Source organism: Lissotriton helveticus, chromosome 10 (assembly GCF_964261635.1).
Source record: "Lissotriton helveticus chromosome 10, aLisHel1.1, whole genome shotgun sequence".
Lineage (NCBI taxonomy): Eukaryota > Metazoa > Chordata > Amphibia > Caudata > Salamandridae > Lissotriton > Lissotriton helveticus.
The window spans coordinates 191,070,789-191,088,828 of NC_136071.1; positions in this window are offsets into that span (position 1 = coordinate 191,070,789).

Below are 18,040 nucleotides of genomic sequence, written 5' to 3' on the forward strand. Positions count from 1 at the left end.
GGTATCAGCTTCAGGAGCTGAAAGTGTTACTTACTATCATATACCGCTTACATATGGTATCACTTTTAGTTTACTGTGGAACATTTTCTATGGGAAGAGTAATTTACAGGACTATTATTCCAATTATGAAGTTCCTCTATTCAAACACCTGAATAAACATTCATATGCTCAGATTACTGAAACAGCTGGTAGATATTTTGCCCCACTTAAATCGTTAGATACTGCTTATGCACATAGACACAATTTAACCTGTATTCTCACTGACATTGAGAAGAAATTTAAATTCAAGTAGAGGATAGGTATAGAGAAGAAAAGACCAATGCAACTTAAAGAAACACACATTCCCAATTGGTCACAAGAAGGAAAGGCACATCAGACATCAGGGAACACTGGAGGATTGACATTAGATTGGCAACACCATGGGAAGTTGTGCATACAAAATGATAAAAATAAATGTGATACTATCTTTCTAGGGAAGAGTGACTATAACCATACGTTTGAGGTCAAACGATCGTGGAAGTTTTTTTTAGATGGTGGTGATCCTGTGATTCCTGGAGTTTATTTAATCTGTGGGAAGAATGCTTATTAAAAATATAAAGGTGTACATGAGATATAAGGCAAAGAAAGGAATATCACAGAAAAGAGACTATATAGAGTTGGAGAAGAAGCAGAGTGATTGTTATAATAAAATAAAATGTTTGGAGAAGACAGACAAAAGGCAATTGCCACCGTATGGGTTTAGATTAGTTCATCTGATAAAATCAAAAGATAAGAATAAGAGATTATGTTATGGCTTGATAGGCCATCAGAGGGGGGATTGGAGCAGTGTAATTTTGATTGCATCTTACAATACCGTATGAGTGCATTATAATCATGTGTAGTCAACACACTACTATACTATGTGTGATTATTGCTACTAAGAAAAGATGGGGTATTGCATATTTAAAGTACTCCACATAAAAACTAATGGGATTTATGAATTTTGTGCATAGAAATGTGGCTAATAGAGTTTTCTGCAATACTTATATGTTAACACTCTGAGAGAAAACTACATTTATAGCTTGTTTTATTTTAAAATGAATAGTATGATATGTATGTGCAAACTAATCTTTAGACGATTACTTAAATAACAAGAAATGAGATAAATGTTGGTGGATTTTGGAATAACATTTTGACATAATCATTTGAAATGTATTAATGCATTACAAAACTGCGTTTACTATATGCTTTGAAATGTGCACATATTTCTAAACCTGTGCACCATTAAGTAGACATGATTTTGTGGTTCAGGCATAGTTTCAGCAAAAGCTCATGTTTAAAGTCTAACATTTAATTTGTATTTTAATCATCAATGTAGAATGCGTCTGCTTGCAATTTTGTTTCCACTGCAGGTGCAGAAAAAGCCTCATTAGTCAGAAAATAAGGGTTTTTGTTTACTTAGATAGCAAAGTATGAGAAGATTAATCTTGGCAAGGAGAAACGCGTAACGAGCAAGAAGGTGACCTCCGTTGTAGGAGGGAAATAATGGTCAAGGATGAATGGAGTAGGAACTTATCAATGTGAGAAAGGTGGTGCCAGAAACCAATTTCATTCTGGATCGTGGAAAGTTACTGGAGAGGAACACATGATGTACCTTGAATGCAACTAATATCTTATAAGGTAACGTAGTGAGGGTCAGAGAGACATCTTGGGACTTCATAAGCTGCAGACCTCTACTTCTGCTTTGTGTGGCTTCATGATACATGACCCTTGGTTGGAGTTTGTTCTACTGAAGACTCTGACACCTTTCTATTATTCATTCTTCTCAATGCTTCTTAGTTTTGGGGTGCCCCTCGTAAGGCGGTGTAGGGAGAGATAGCATGCTCATGCTTACCTTTGAAACCATTTGATGTAACTTAATGCTCAATTCGTTTTCCTTATTGCCTGCATTCTTTTAACTGAACTAGTTGTATGCTTTTTGTTTTAAAGGGTAAATCTCTTTAGGAGATTTGGACTCATTCTGTTTGTCTTGTATTTCTAGACAATACACTGAGGCTGCTTTATATCAATCTGTTTCTGAATTTAAAATAAAAACCTTACTAATCCCAATTCTAGTTGTGGAGTATTTATTATGTAACCAAATTGGTTATACTGTGAGATTTAATTGTGATTCTGTCCTCCATCTTACCTCTCAAGCAGCTAAAAAGACCATCAAGTTGAGTAGCGATGTTTAAGTGGGCCCAAGCTTTCTCACTTGCCAGCAGAAGAGCAAGGCTCTCCCACTGGACCACCAGGGATGAGGTGCAGGCAGGAGCCTGCGTGTGGAGGAGGGCCTTCAAACCTACCTGAACCAGAGAGTTACTGGGGGCAGAGACGCAACGACGGAGCTGCGTGAGGGAAGAGCAGTTTCCCTGAATAGGAGGTCAGAGGTCCTGTTCACCTTGTCGCACAGCAGGAGCCATTAAGTAGGGGCTAGGGGGAGGAAGCGCAGCTGAGAGGAGGGAGTGGGGACCCGCAGGGGGGTACGGGTCACGGGGGGCAGCAGCGGTGGAAATGGGAGTGAAAAAAGGCAGCTGGAAAAACAGTGGAAACAGCAAACAGAAAACGGAACAGACAGACAAAAAAGGCACAAAACAGTCAACAAGGCACAGACAGAAAAACTGGACACAAATAGCCAACAAGGTACAGACAGAAAAAACAGGGCACAAATAGTCAACAAGGCACAGACAGACAACAGGGCACAAATAGTCAACAAGGCACAGACAGACAACAAGGCACAGACACAGACAAAAAGAGAAAGGCTGGAAGAGCGGACCAGCAGAAGAACAAGGCTCTCTCACTGGACCACCAGGGATGAGGCACAGGCAGGTGCCTGCAGGTGGAGGAGGGCCTTGAAACCTACCTGAACCAGAGAGGTATTGGGGCAGAGACACAACGATGGAGCTGCATGAGGGGAGAGCAGTTTCTCTGATCAGGAGGTCAGAGGTTCTGCTCACCCTGTCGTGCAGCCGGGGACATTATGTAGGAGTTGGGGGGAGGAAGCGCAGCTGGGAGGTGGGAGCAGGGGACCCGGAGGTGGAGGGGTTGTGGGGGCAGCAGCAGCGGGAAAAGGAATTAAAAAAAGGCAGCAGGAAAAACAGTGGAAACAGAGAACAGCACAGACAGACAAAAAAGGCACACAACAGTCAACAAGGCACAGACAGACAAACGGGACACAAATAGTTAACAAGGCACAGACAGATAACATGGCACAAATAGTCAACAAGGCACAGACAGAAAAAACGGGGCACAAATAGTCAACAAGGCACAGACAGAAAAACGGGGCACAAATAGTCAACAAGGCACAGACAGACAACAAGGTACAGACAGACAAAAACAGAAAGGCTGGCAGAGCAGACTAGCAGAAGAGCAAGGCTCTCCCACTGGACCACCAGGGATGAGGTGCAGGCAGGAGCCTGTGGGTTGAGGAGGGCCTTGAAACCTACCTGAACCAGAGAGGTATGGCGGCAGAGACGCAACGGCGGAGCTGCATGAGGGAAGAGCAGTTTCCCTGACCAGGAGGTCAGAGATCCTGCTCACCCGGTCGCGCAGCAGGCGCCATTAATTGGGGGCTGGGGGAGGGAGTGCAGCTGGGAGGCGAGAGCGGGGACAAGCGGGGGGAGGGGCCATGGGAGCAGGAGCAGCAGGGAAGGGAACCAAAAAAAAGGCAGAAAATGTCAGAGACAGACAAAAAAGGCACAAAACAGTCAACAAGGCACAGACAGAAAAACGGGGCACAAGCAGTCTACAATGCACAGACAGAAAAAACGGGGCACAAATAGCCAACAAGGCACAGATGGAAAAAAGGGAATAAATAGTCAGCAAGGCACAGACAGAAAAACGGGTTAAAAACAATCTACAAGGCACAGCCAGAACAACAGGGCATAAATAGTCAACGACAGACAGCAAGGTACAGACAGACAAAAACAGAAAGGCTGGCAGAGCGGACTAGCAGAAGAGCAAGACTCTCCCACTGGACCACCAGGGATGAGGTGCAGGCAGGAGCCTGTGGGTTGAGGAGGGCCTTGAAACCTACCTGAACCAGAGAGGTACTGGGGGCAGAGACGCAACTACGGAGCTGCATGAGGGTAGAGCAGTTTCCCTGACCAGGAGGTCAGAGGTCCTGCTCACCCTGTCGCGCAGCAGGCGCCATTAAGTAGGGGCTGGGAGAGGGAGAGCAGCTGGGAGGCGAGAGCGGGGACAAGTGGGGGGAGGGGCCGCGGGAGCAGGAGCAGTGGGGAAGGGAACCAAAAAAAAGGCAGAAAATGTCAGAGACAGACAAAAAAGGCACAAAACAGTCAACAAGGCAAAGACAGAAAAATGGGTCACAAGCAGTCTACAATGCACAGACAGAAAAACCGGGGCACAAATAGTCAACAAGGCACAGACAGAAAAAAGGGAACAAATAGTCAGCAAGGCACAGACAGAAAAACGGGTCACAAACAATTTACAAGGCACAGACAGACAAAAAGGCACCAACAGACAAAAACAGAAAGGCTGGCAGAGCGGACCAGCAGAAGAGCAAGGCTCTCCCACTGCACCACCAGGGATGAGGTGCAGGCAGGAGCCTGCTGGTGGTGGAGGGCCTTGAAACCTACCTGAACCAGAGAGGTGCCGGGGGTAGAGACGCAATGACGGAGCTGTGTGAGGGGAGAGCAGTTTCCCTGACCAGGAGGTCAGAGGTCTTACTCACCCTATCGCACAGTCCCTGCCATTAAGTAGGGGCTGGGGGGTGGAAGCACAGCTGGGTGGTGGGAGCGTGGACACGTGGGGTGGTGGGGGCAGCAGCGGCGGGAAAGGGAATGAAAAAAAGACAGCAGGAAATACAGTGGAAACAGTGAACAGGAAACGGCACAGGCAGACAAAAGAAGAAATACATTACATTTTGATTGGTTTGAAGAGATTTTGATTTTTAGCTCACTGCTCATACTTGTATCCGGCTACGTAGGTTTGAATATTGACATACGTAGTTATTTTCCAAGCACCATCTCTTGACCTAGAGGGTCCTACATAATTCCATGGACATGAGAGAGCGCAAACTGATATAAATATATGAGTACATCACACTTACCTATAGAGAGCACAAGTCATGATGAGAAATGCCATGAGTGCTAATAGTATCTGAAATTATATTCTAAATGTATGGCTAATGTAGAGATTTAAGTAGGGGTGGAACTAATACAGAGGTGTGTGACATTATATGATTTTATTAGACGTGATTATTTTGAATCTATGTCGTGTAGCTGTTAACATATAAGATGGTCTGTGGTAAAACGCAGAACGTGGTAGGCCTCAGGGCCAGAGCTGGAGCTAAAAGGGAAGGTGTTTCTTTTCACGACACAGATTGTTTAACGTTTTTGGTCATTGCATTAATGGGCCATGATTTAGAGTAATGTTTTCTAAATAATAGAATAAGAGTTTTAACATGCTTTAATTAAATGAAGAAATTGAATGCTATAATCATAATGGGAAATATTGTAGGCCTGAAATGTTTTAGCAGTGATTTACACGTACATGTCTGGGCTGAGAAATGTTGCAAGCCTTTTTAGAAGTCTATGAGAGTTGGGTTCTTGGCGGCAGATATCTGTCTGCAACAGGAAAGGGGGGATCCAATTATAAGTGAATGAATAGAGGTCTGTTCAGTAGACGGCCCAGACATGGAGGAGGGTTTTGGAATGTTTAAGGGGTATCAGCGGGCCGGAGAAGAGACTGAGAAGCAAGGTCAACTCTAACGTCTGAGGCCCAATACAAAGCATCATGGAAAAAGCCTGAAGTTGCACCACGTGAGAGGCGTTTCGCAAGGGGCGTCTCAAATGTTGTTGACTGTTTTGTATTAGGGACAGCACCCCTGGGTGGAGTTAGAGCAGAGACCTGAGGACCCTTTAGAGAGGATGGGTAGGCAGTGAGGGGTCATGACTGGAGAACTTTAGGTTTTCACCAAGAGACTTAGAGTGGGTGACTTCCCTTGGGGGTCATTCATTGCTGACACCTTTGTTAGGTTGGGATTTGGTTAAGTAGGGATACCATCTAGAACAGGCTAGGGACGCCTAACCTGTGTTTGTTTTCCTCCAACCTAAATGAAGGAGAGATATGCGTCTATGCTTATAGCTTTGCTATTTTTAGAACTTGTGTTAGTGATTTCTGTTGCTCGTCTGAGGGCTTTTCGAGAGCACATGTATGTAATTGGACCTGTGTATCTCGTGAATCTCATTCTGAGATGCTTGTATTTGCAGCTCATTATATCTTTACAATAAACTTTTGAAACCTAGAAGTTGTCCGTGATCTTTGAGAGTAGAGTCCTTTCTTGGGTGAACTAATTTGCAGATAGGTGTACTGTTTCCTTCCAAGACAGGCAATAAAGGTTCAGTCGACCAGATCGAGGTTTGGATCAATAGATATAAGGTATCGATCAAAATCTCGCCCTTTCAGTTGGTAGCTATAGAGGATGGTTGCCTTCTTGAGGACGGTGACCTAGGCCAGGTTAGCTTACCCCAAGGCCCCTAGAAAACGATGATCGGAAGAACAGCCCGCCGAAGAAGATCCGGATGACGTGAGACAGAAAAAGCAGCAGTATCAGAGAGAGTGAGTATAAAGGGTTATGCGTGTTAGATTGCGGTGTTTTTGTATTGTATCTATGTTGTAATGTCTGGCGGAGTTGAATGTCTGTAGAGTGACTGTGGAACAGGTTGTGAGCGCGCGCAACCGGTGGAAATCTTAAGTTCAAGGAGAGCTTAAGTGGTTCGGGTGTATCGGACACCCAGAGTAATTGTCAACTAGTGTGAAGGGGGTCATGAGGTACCATTGATCACCCGAGAGACCGAGATAGGGGGAACGTAAGAGTGAGTGCGTGAGTAACGGACGCTGGTCGGAAGTTACTGTGTGTGTAAGTAACCTATCAGAAAGACGATAGACATCTCGTCAGTTGTGTTGACAATTACAGATAGACTGTGGACGTACAGTCGAGAGAAGTGACCGCTTGGTCGGAAGTAGTCATTTTTCAGTGTATGAATGGGACGCATGCATAACCGGGAGACGAGTTGAGAAAGGAGGGGTGCTGCTGCGAAGCGGAGAAAAGAGACGTCAGGTGGTGTCGCGCAGTGATTGGCTGACCGGAGAAAGACCGCGCTGTGATAGGCCAGCTAGCGAACACGTCATACAGGGTCGCGACGTGATTGGCCAACAGGAGAAAGACCGCGCTGTGATAGGCCAAGCTAGCAAAGCCGCGACAGGATTGGTGGATTGTCATCAGGAAGTAAACAGAGTAGCGAGGCTGGATTTTGTGCGCATAATTATGAAGTGTTTTAAATGGTTGAAAGCGCTGTTTAAGAAAGAGAGGCGAGGATCGTATGAAGGGGAAGAAGCCCCGCCGGAGGGTACGCCAGCTCGTTATATGGCAGTAAATGTTGGGTTGCATACGATCCTTTGGATATCAGAGTGGAGTAAGATTACTGAAGGAAATGAGGAACTGACGTTCCCGAAGTACGGGACGTTCAGATTAGAGGTGTTACATCGATTGAAATCAGTCATGACCTCAAAGAGACCCTTGCCTAGACCAACCCAGTTTGAAGCCCTTGAGGCATGGCTTAGGGCAGCGCATGAAAGGAATATGAACAGACGACAAGAAAGGGTGAAACGCTCGGTAAGGGCAGTACAGGATGCCAGGTGGGATGCGGATGCTAAAAGATGGAGAGTGCATAATTTGGAAATAAATAAACTGTACCCAGTGTTAGAGGCGCCAGTAAATAACAGTCCCATAGAAGAAGATGACGAGAGCGAAACAGAGGACAGCCTGATAAACAGATTACTGACAGACAGGCCACCCCCGTATAATAGAGCAGGGGGAGAGGTCGAGAATACTGAAGGAGAAAAGGGGGGCAATGCAGGAGAGCATAGACCGCTTCCCAGTTCAGAGTGGGATCCTGAGCCAAAGAAAGAGTTGCTCCAGCCTAGTCAGGTGCAACAGGTAGTCGGTAGGTTTGTGGTACAAAGAGCGCCGGAAACGGAAAGCGCCACATCCTACCCATTGCCAGATGCACTACAGGTACCTGTTACCATAGGTCCTATAATATCGATATATGACCAAGAGAGAGCAAGAGGGGAAGAACGGAAACGGAAAGACAGAGAAAGAGCAGAGCAGGCAAGGAGGAACGATACCACTAATCCCCCAAGTCAGATGCCGATACCCAGAGAGTGGAGCACCCCGATGCACACAGCAGGGGACCCAGGAGGAGATCCTGGGGGCCCTAGATGGCCAATGGATCTGAGGGGATCTGGACGAAAATCCTTTCAAGAGCTAAATGAGTACATGAAGCAGTGGGATGAGGCAGTGAAGGCTCAAAAGTGCATCAATGCTGCAGAAGCAGAAAGGGAAAGTCAGGACAGCAGAGCACGAACTCACTGCGGGGCTGGGGAGAGTAGCCCGGAGTGGGACTGTAGAGGGAGTAGGGGAGTCACCCATTGGGCCCGGAATGGAGGTAGAACAGACCTGGAAAACGGGGGCCCCGGGAGTGAAGGGGTGGCGTGCCCAATACTCAGTGAAGGGGAGAGGAGAGCGCAAGAGTACAGGAACAGCTTTAAGTGTCCACACTGTGTGCCTGGCACCAGAGAACAGAATGGGAGTTGTGAGAGGTCGCACCATAGTCCCTGTGATGACAGAAATGAGCGCAGCCCAGGGAATATGGGGAACCAGGAAGGATCGTATCGGATACTGAGCGATACGAGGCAAAGGGAGTGTAGCGACCAGAGGGAAAATAACAGAGAGATGTGCGGTGAGAGGAGAGAAGAAGACGAGAGTGGGCAGAGAGAGAGTAGGGATAAAAGGCCCGTGTTCCATCACCTTCCAAGATTGGATGGCCGAGCATGGGACCTGGAGAGATGGGAGCAAGGGAGGCCACCCATTAATTCTCCTGAGCCCAAACGCAGAGCTCGAAGTTGGGATGGTAGGGAGACCAGTGAGCCCCCTTCAAAAGACATATTGCGAGCTGAGATAAAAGCCAAGAGACTTGATGTCTCCAGCTTAAGGTCAGATCTGGATGACATGGTAGATGGTACTCTGCCTTTAGAAAGAATGGAAATGTATGAACAGGATGAAATACTGTATATGGCAAAGGACATCACACGAAAGGCGAGAGCAGTCCATGAGAAGTTAGTCGAACTAGCAGGCAAATATATGGTGGACTTGTCAAGAACCAAAGCATTACAGGGTAACCACAGGCTACATTACTCAGATCGAGATCTAGATGAGAGGAGAACGATTGGGCTGAAAACACACATAAGGGAACTGATTACTGGAATAAGGACATGGAGGGCACTAGATAAGTGGGAAGAGAGGTGGTCCAAGAAAGGGACCGGCAGAAGAAGCATGATTGGTATAACACCAGGACAGCAGGGAATAGAAGCTTACCCTTTGCGTGAAGTTGCCAATGGGAGCTATGTACATGTCCCTTGGAGTAGGGGAGATTTAGCTGCTTTTACCACATCTTTCCCCAAGTTACGAGAGAGCCCCGTGGAGTGGTACAAGCAAGTCGAGAGGTTTGTAAAGATCTCAAAAGTCCTATGGATAGATCTGAACACGCTGTTTGACATCGTAGTACCAGGAGATCTGTGGACAGCATGCAAGGTTAGCGCTGAGTGGCCCACAACGGAGCCAGAGAGAGATGCTAGGACTAATGGGCCGTCCGAGATCGTGATGGCAAAATTCGAGAGAGTGATGACTTGGCTGAAAGAGAAGGTGCCAATGCAAGACATAGATTGGGTCAGAATAGACAGAACGAGACAGGAACCCAAAGAGACAGTCCATGAATATTACGAGAGATTGCTGAAGGCGTTTAAACAGTATAGCGGCTTGGATGTAATGGATCCAAAGGACATAGGGCAATTCGTGTCCAAGTTCGTCCTGGGACTGAGACCGGATATTAGTTTAATGATTCAGCAACACTCGATTTGTTGGCAAAGTAGACCCCTAGATGAAATACTGAGATATGCCAGGTACTGCTGTGATGAGGTAGACTCCAAGGCTAAGAAACTAAAAGAGAAGCTGATGGTGGTACAATTGCAGGCAGCAGGAAAGGGGGGACCGCAACAACAGCAGCAAGGGACAGGTACAGGAGGTAAGAAGCAGTACAGTCAGAACAAGGGTAATGAGGAGAGTACTACCTTCAGACCCAGAGTAGACATAGCTACCTTGAAGAAAACGACTAGGTGCCACCAGTGCAACGAGTTGGGGCATTGGAAACGCGAGTGCCCTTACAATGTAGAGATCGGAGAGCAAGAGATAGAGGAGGAAGAGGTCCAGAGCGCACCTATGAGAGGGGCGACGCCATACCAAGGAAAGGTGCTCAAAGGGGGGGGGGCTCCTCCCCGAGCCCAGTTCCCGCAACCTCCTCGAGTAGGGAGTATGGGTAAGACCTATAGACAAATGCCCCTGTTTGTGGAAGGTGAAGAGTGCTATTATGTGGACCCATTAACCGGACAGAGAGTGGAAAGAGAAGACTGCACCCTTGGGGCAGCCTTAGAGGTAGATCAGAGGGGACCCTATGTGGAAGCAGAAGTAGCAGGGTGCCCTACGACATTTCTGGTGGACACAGGAGCCACTAGATCCACGATCAGATCAGCTGCAGTTCCAGACCTGCCCATGTCTGGAGAGACCATACAGGTGGTAGGGGTCGCAAACAGGAGAATAACCAGCCAATTGACAGAACCGGTACAGGTGAAAATAGGGAAGTACAGCGATGAGCACCAATTTGTGGTTTGCGATTCAAGCCCTGTGTGTCTGCTAGGAAGAGACCTGTTGTGCAAATTGAATTGTACTATATATTGTACACCCCAGGGAGTGGAGGTATTGACTAATGATGATGATGCAGATTTCAAAGTTGCAAACTCAAGAATATGTGTGGAGCTGTACCCTACTTTGACAGTAGACGAGCTTCCCTGGGATTTGAGAGAGACAGTGGCATCAGAGGTATGGGATTTCACTGGGGAAGAGATTGGATTGGTCAAAGGGGTGGACCCAGTGAAAATTGTAGTGAAACCGCATGCTGAGTTCCCAAGAACACCCCAATATAAATTGACTCCAGAAACGATTGCAGGTATAAAACCCGTGATCGAGTCCATGATTAAACAGGGAATACTGAAAGAAATCGTGGGTAGTCCATGTAACTCCCCGATTATGGGTCTGCAGAAACCAAATGGGAAATTTCGGATAGTGCAGGACCTTCGAAAGATTAATAACATAGTCGTTTCATGTTGTCCAGTGGTACCGAATCCATCAGTGATACTGTTTCAGATTCCATTCCAAGCTGAGTGGTTCACTGTGATAGATCTTTGTCAGGCTTTCTTTTCGATCCCTTTGGACGAAGATAGCCATTTTCTTTTCGCATTTAAGCTGGAAAATCGCGTCCTAACATGGTGTCGTATCCCTCAGGGGTATACAGAGAGTCCATCGATCTTTAACCAGCTTCTGAAGAAAAATCTTGAAAGTCTAGTGCTGCCCCAGAAGTCAGTTCTGGTCCAGTACATAGACGACCTCCTTGTGGCGTCAGAAACAGAAGAAGCTTGCAGGGAAGATTCCATTGCTTTGTTAAATCACCTAGCTGCTAATGGGCACAAGGTGTCCCCGGGAAAATTGCAGTACTGCCTGACAGAAGTGCAGTACTTGGGACACAGAATTGAGAAAGGCAAACGAAAGGTGTCACCAGACAGGATAGAGGCGATCATGAAAATGAACGCGCCTCAGACACAGAGAGAGGTCAGGATGTTCCTAGGGATGGTGGGTTATTGCCGACAGTGGATCGTGAACTTTTCACTGAAAGCAAAGCCCTTGCAAAAACTGACGCACAAGGAGGTGAGTGATCCGGTACCATGGGACAAAGACTGTTTGATGGCATTCTTACAGCTGAGAGAGGACCTGTGTCGTGCTCCGGCATTGGGAATGCCTGATTACAATAAACAATTCTTTCTTTACTGTTGTGAGAGAGAAGGTTGTGCGTTGTCTGTGTTGGTCCAAATCCATGGGAATGCCCGTAGACCAGTTGCTTATTTCTCAGCTACTTTAGACCCAGTAGCCGCAGCGTTGCCCGGATGTCTCAAATCCGTTGCTGCAACGGGTGTCAGCATTGAGAGATGTGAAAATATTGTCATGGGGCACCCGTTAGAGGTGTGCGTGCCACATTCTGTTGAACTGTTGATGACCAGGACCAAAACACAGCATCTGACCAATAGCAGGCTCACGCGCTATGAGCAAGTTATTCTTGCTGCAGAAAACGTGACCCTCAAGAGATGCTCTGTTTTGAACCCTGCTACCTTAATGCCACTTCCAAATGATATTGATGATGATGATGAATATACAGACCATGACTGTCTCGATGTGACTGAACTATGCACCAAACCCAGACCCGACATCGTAGATGAGCCACTGACCGACCCAGACGAAGTTTTCTTTGTCGATGGCTCATGTGTAAGAGACGAAGTTGGGCAGTTGAGAGCAGCTTATGCTGTTTGTACAATTGAAGGAGTTGTGGAAGCAGGGTGCCTGGAAGGAGTAAACTCCGCTCAGGTAGCCGAGATTATTGCCCTAACACGTGCTTGCTTAGCAGGCAATCAAATTCGAGTCACCATCTACACCGACAGCCAATACGGGTTTGGGGTAGTTCATGATTACGGGCAGTTATGGTCTCAAAGAGGGTTCATGACTTCTTCAGGCTCTCCCATTCGCAATGGAGAGTTTGTGCGCCTGTTGTTAGAAGCATTGCAATGTCCAGCAAGTATCGCAGTTGTAAAGTGCATCGCACATACCAAAAATGAGGACTTTGTTTCGAAAGGCAATAGATATGCTGATGAAGTTGCGCGGTATTGCGCAGAACAAGGTTACTCTTTCACAGAGGTGGATGTGGGTGGAATAAATGTAAGAACTGAATTAGCCATGATACTGGAAACTGTTGATACTTGGGATGAATTGTCAACCATGCAAGAAAATGCTCCTGATTCAGAAAAGGAAACATGGGTAAAGGCAGGATGTGTAATGGGTGAGACTCATTTTTGGGTCTCAGCAGACGGCAGAGCAGTGTTGCCCAATGAGATGGTGAGTCCAATGGCTAGACTCATACATGGTCCCGTACACTTAGGGAGAGATGCTATGCTGAGAGTGTTTAGACAGACTTGGTACAATCCTAAGTTTAGAATAGCAGCAGAAGCAGTGTGCCAGCGTTGTGTGACCTGCCAGCAGCTGAACGTAGGAAAAAGAACACCAGTTGCACTAAGTCACATAGGAAGGTCTGGAGGTCCATTCAATAGAATGCAGATAGATTTCATTGAAATGCCAAGATGCAACCGCCTCCGCTATGTCCTGGTGGTTGTTTGTGTGTTCTCCAGATGGGTTGAGGCATACCCTACACGTAGGTGCGACACCCTCACAGTGGCTAAGTTACTGCTTAGAGAACTTATCCCTCGGTTCGGGGTGCCGGCCTTTTTGGAATCAGATAGGGGAACACATTTTAACAGCGAGCTTGTGAAGATGATTTGTGTTGCACTGAATATAGACCAAAAACTCCATTGCAGTTACCGACCAGAAGCCTCAGGAATTGTGGAACAAATTAATGGCACGATCAAGTCCAGAATAGCGAAAGTTTGCTCCTCAACGACCCTGAATTGGCCTGATGCCCTGCCATTGGTACTCATGAGCCTTCGTAGTACCCCAGACAGAAGAACAGGGTTGTCACCACATGAGGTGTTAATGGGGAGAGCAATGAGACTGCCATCTATTCCAGCTACTGCACTGTTAAATATCACAGATGATATGATCCTGGACTATTGTAAGGGGCTGTCTGACGCCATGCGTTCTGTGTCCCTTCAGGTGCAGGCTGCAGAGGTTCCAGCGTGCCAGGGCCCTTGCCATGACCTGTATCCTGGGGACTGGGTCCTGGTGAAGAAACATGTGAGAAGAAGCTGCTTGGATATTCGTTGGCGTGGGCCCTACCAGGTCATCCTGATCACAAGTACAGCTGTAAAGGTGGGAGGCCTGCCCAACTGGATACACGCGTCGCATACGAAAAGGGTTCCAGCACCTCTGGAAACAGCTCCTCTCTCGGATGGACGTCCAGCTGAGGACCAAGAAGCCATAGAGGGGGCTAGCCAAGCTGTAGAGGTGCCAGTGGAAGCAGGGAACGAGTCTGACCAAGCTGAGGACGGTCAGTACAACAGCGAAACAGAAGACGCTACAGAAGGAGAAGACAGCTGGGAGTACGAGTCTGACCCTGACAGGTCTGAAAGAGAGCGAGAACAGACCAGAAGGAGAAGGAGTAGAAGGGCACGTGGAGAAGCAAATTGGCCGCAAAGAAGAAGTTCTAGCCTGAGGTCAACTCCAGAAGCAACCCTTCCTCCGATATCAGAAGACTCAGACCCAGAAGAAGGTGCTCAGGGCGCTGAGGCACCGGACCGAAGAAGGTCAAGAAGAGTGCGTGTGCCTAACAGAAGATACTCCACACCTGAGTGGACATATCTGGCGACAAATGTCTGTGAAACCGGAGACAGGGAGGATCCGAGCGGTGGTGGTGTCCAGTTCTGAGCCCATTATCACCGTGGAAATACAACTGTTGGTACCCGGTGTCGAACAAGAAGGGTCACTAACATTCGTGCTCCCCAGACCTCCCCGCCTCAGCAAGTTAAAACACATGTTTCTTACAGAATTGAAATTCCCCGACTTTGGTACCACGATAACAGCACATGAAGAGCATACTCTTCGCATGGAAATATTGAACTATGCTATTGAAGCTGCAACCACAAATCTAATAGTCGATTGTTAAAGGACTTTGTAAATAAAGCAAGCAGAAGAAAAGAAGATTACCTAGCGCCCAGGAAGCAGAGAATTTTAGGGAACCCCTTGAGTGGATGGAGAAGGGCTAGGGTTGTCTTTTTGAACTGTGAAAGGACTTTTTGCGAAAAAGGCTGTCAGCCTCCAGCTGTGTGGATTCTAAAGACAAAAAAGGATTGAAAGAGACTGTAAAGGAACGAGAGGAAAAGAACTTTTTTTGCAAAGAGAAAGGGAAAAGCCAGATTGTCTGACGAAATGGAGGCCGGCACCCCGAACCGCAGAGCTAAATGTATAATAGGTACACTAATAGTAGGAGTGATAATATTAATAGCTTTAGTGGTAACAATTTCTTATGTAAAGGGACATGAGGAAGAGGTAAAGGTAACTGATGCGAATTCTGTAGTAACACTTACACCCACTGTTGCAGGTGAGAAAAGGGAAAACACTCAAGAGAAAGCGTTATTGGCTGCAGAAGCCCGCAGGTTACATGTAGACGAGTCCCAAGGAGACTTTAGGTCAAATGCTTATGCTAAACTTTTGTATGAATACGTGGACGCCATGGAGGTTAAGGATTGCTACGTCTGCATGCAGTTGCCTGCGTCTGTAGATGAAGGAATTCGATATCATCACCTCCCTCTGACATATGGCATTACATGTAGCTTATTGCTTAGTATATTTTATGAGAGAGATAGTTTTGAATACTATTTCTCCAATTATGATTCTGTGTTGCCAGAAGTCCCGAATTATAAGCAGATGAATAAATGGGATTACTGGAAGAGTGAAGACAGATTGGCCAAGTTCTTCATTCCTTGGATTACCTTAGATACTTCACATGCCCGTAGAAATAATCTGACATGCAAGGTGTCAGAAGTCGAGAAAAAGTTCATAGGGCAGGTGGATGATCGTTACAGGAGACAAAAGATTTTGAAAAAATCAGGACAAGGGAAATTAGATTGGACCGAGGAAGAGAAGTCACACAAGAGAAAGGGTAGTAGTGGTCCAATAGCTTTAGATAAAGCGCAGAGAGGAAAGTTATGTCTTCACCGAGCCAAAACGTATTATGAAAATGTATACGTGGGTGAAGTTGACTGTGAACATGCTTTTAATTTAGAGTACTACACTAAGGATTTCCTGAAGGGAATGCAAGTGATTCCAAATGTGTATTTTGTATGTGGAAGAAATGCTTACGTGAGACTACCTGACAACTGGTATGGATCATGTTACTTGGCAATTGTCTTCCCCAAAATATATCATGCACAAGACTTATTGATCATTGAGGGCCAGACATCATCGAGGGGAAGGAGAGATGTAGGTGATGCCGAAATGGTTGGAGATGTCTTTGGAGCTATGTTCCCTCTTTTGGGAATAATCCTTAATGATGTTAAAATTAGACGACTGGCAACAGTTGTCGACAGGTTGTCTGCCAGCACTGCTCAGTCCTTAATGCTGGTAGAAGGAGAGATGCAATCGATAAGGGCTATGGTTCTTCAAAATCGGCTTGCATTAGATGTCTTATTAGCAAAAGAGGGCGGAGTCTGTAAGGCTTTGAAGGTTCAGGAATGTTGCACTTACATTCCAGACCTTTCAAAACCCCTTGAGAAAGTTATTAAGAACATAACTAATATACACAAAGAGATCGAAGACTTGAGTAGAGAAAATGTCTGGGAAAAGGTGGGCCACGGAATGAGTACAGTTGGAGGGTGGTTTTCCACCTTAGGCAAAAGCTTTATTTGGTATATCCTAAAGCCTATCATCATAATATTGATCTGTGGGATAATATTGTGGGGATTGGTGAGGGTATTCAAATGGTACAGAGCAAGAAGCTTAGAAAGGGCCCAAAGAGAACAGTTGCAGAGATTGGCTGCCATACAAGATAATCAGTACAGGAGCCTGAGAGCTCTGGAAGCGCAGAGAATGCCAGCAATAACTGCAGTTTAAATGTTAGTGATGACCCCGAGAGGTCATCAAAGGGGGGAACTGAGAGAGCGCAAACTGATATAAATATATGAGTACATCACACTTACCTATAGAGAGCACAAGTCATGATGAGAAATGCCATGAGTGCTAATAGTATCTGAAATTATATTCTAAATGTATGGCTAATGTAGAGATTTAAGTAGGGGTGGAACTAATACAGAGGTGTGTGACATTATATGATTTTATTAGACGTGATTATTTTGAATCTATGTCGTGTAGCTGTTAACATATAAGATGGTCTGTGGTAAAACGCAGAACGTGGTAGGCCTCAGGGCCAGAGCTGGAGCTAAAAGGGAAGGTGTTTCTTTTCACGACACAGATTGTTTAACGTTTTTGGTCATTGCATTAATGGGCCATGATTTAGAGTAATGTTTTCTAAATAATAGAATAAGAGTTTTAACATGCTTTAATTAAATGAAGAAATTGAATGCTATAATCATAATGGGAAATATTGTAGGCCTGAAATGTTTTAGCAGTGATTTACACGTACATGTCTGGGCTGAGAAATGTTGCAAGCCTTTTTAGAAGTCTATGAGAGTTGGGTTCTTGGCGGCAGATATCTGTCTGCAACAGGAAAGGGGGGATCCAATTATAAGTGAATGAATAGAGGTCTGTTCAGTAGACGGCCCAGACATGGAGGAGGGTTTTGGAATGTTTAAGGGGTATCAGCGGGCCGGAGAAGAGACTGAGAAGCAAGGTCAACTCTAACGTCTGAGGCCCAATACAAAGCATCATGGAAAAAGCCTGAAGTTGCACCACGTGAGAGGCGTTTCGCAAGGGGCGTCTCAAATGTTGTTGACTGTTTTGTATTAGGGACAGCACCCCTGGGTGGAGTTAGAGCAGAGACCTGAGGACCCTTTAGAGAGAGGATGGGTAGGCAGTGAGGGGTCATGACTGGAGAACTTTAGGTTTTCACCAAGAGACTTAGAGTGGGTGACTTCCCTTGGGGGTCATTCATTGCTGACACCTTTGTTAGGTTGGGATTTGGTTAAGTAGGGATACCATCTAGAACAGGCTAGGGACGCCTAACCTGTGTTTGTTTTCCTCCAACCTAAATGAAGGAGAGATATGCGTCTATGCTTATAGCTTTGCTATTTTTAGAACTTGTGTTAGTGATTTCTGTTGCTCGTCTGAGGGCTTTTCGAGAGCACATGTATGTAATTGGACCTGTGTATCTCGTGAATCTCATTCTGAGATGCTTGTATTTGCAGCTCATTATATCTTTACAATAAACTTTTG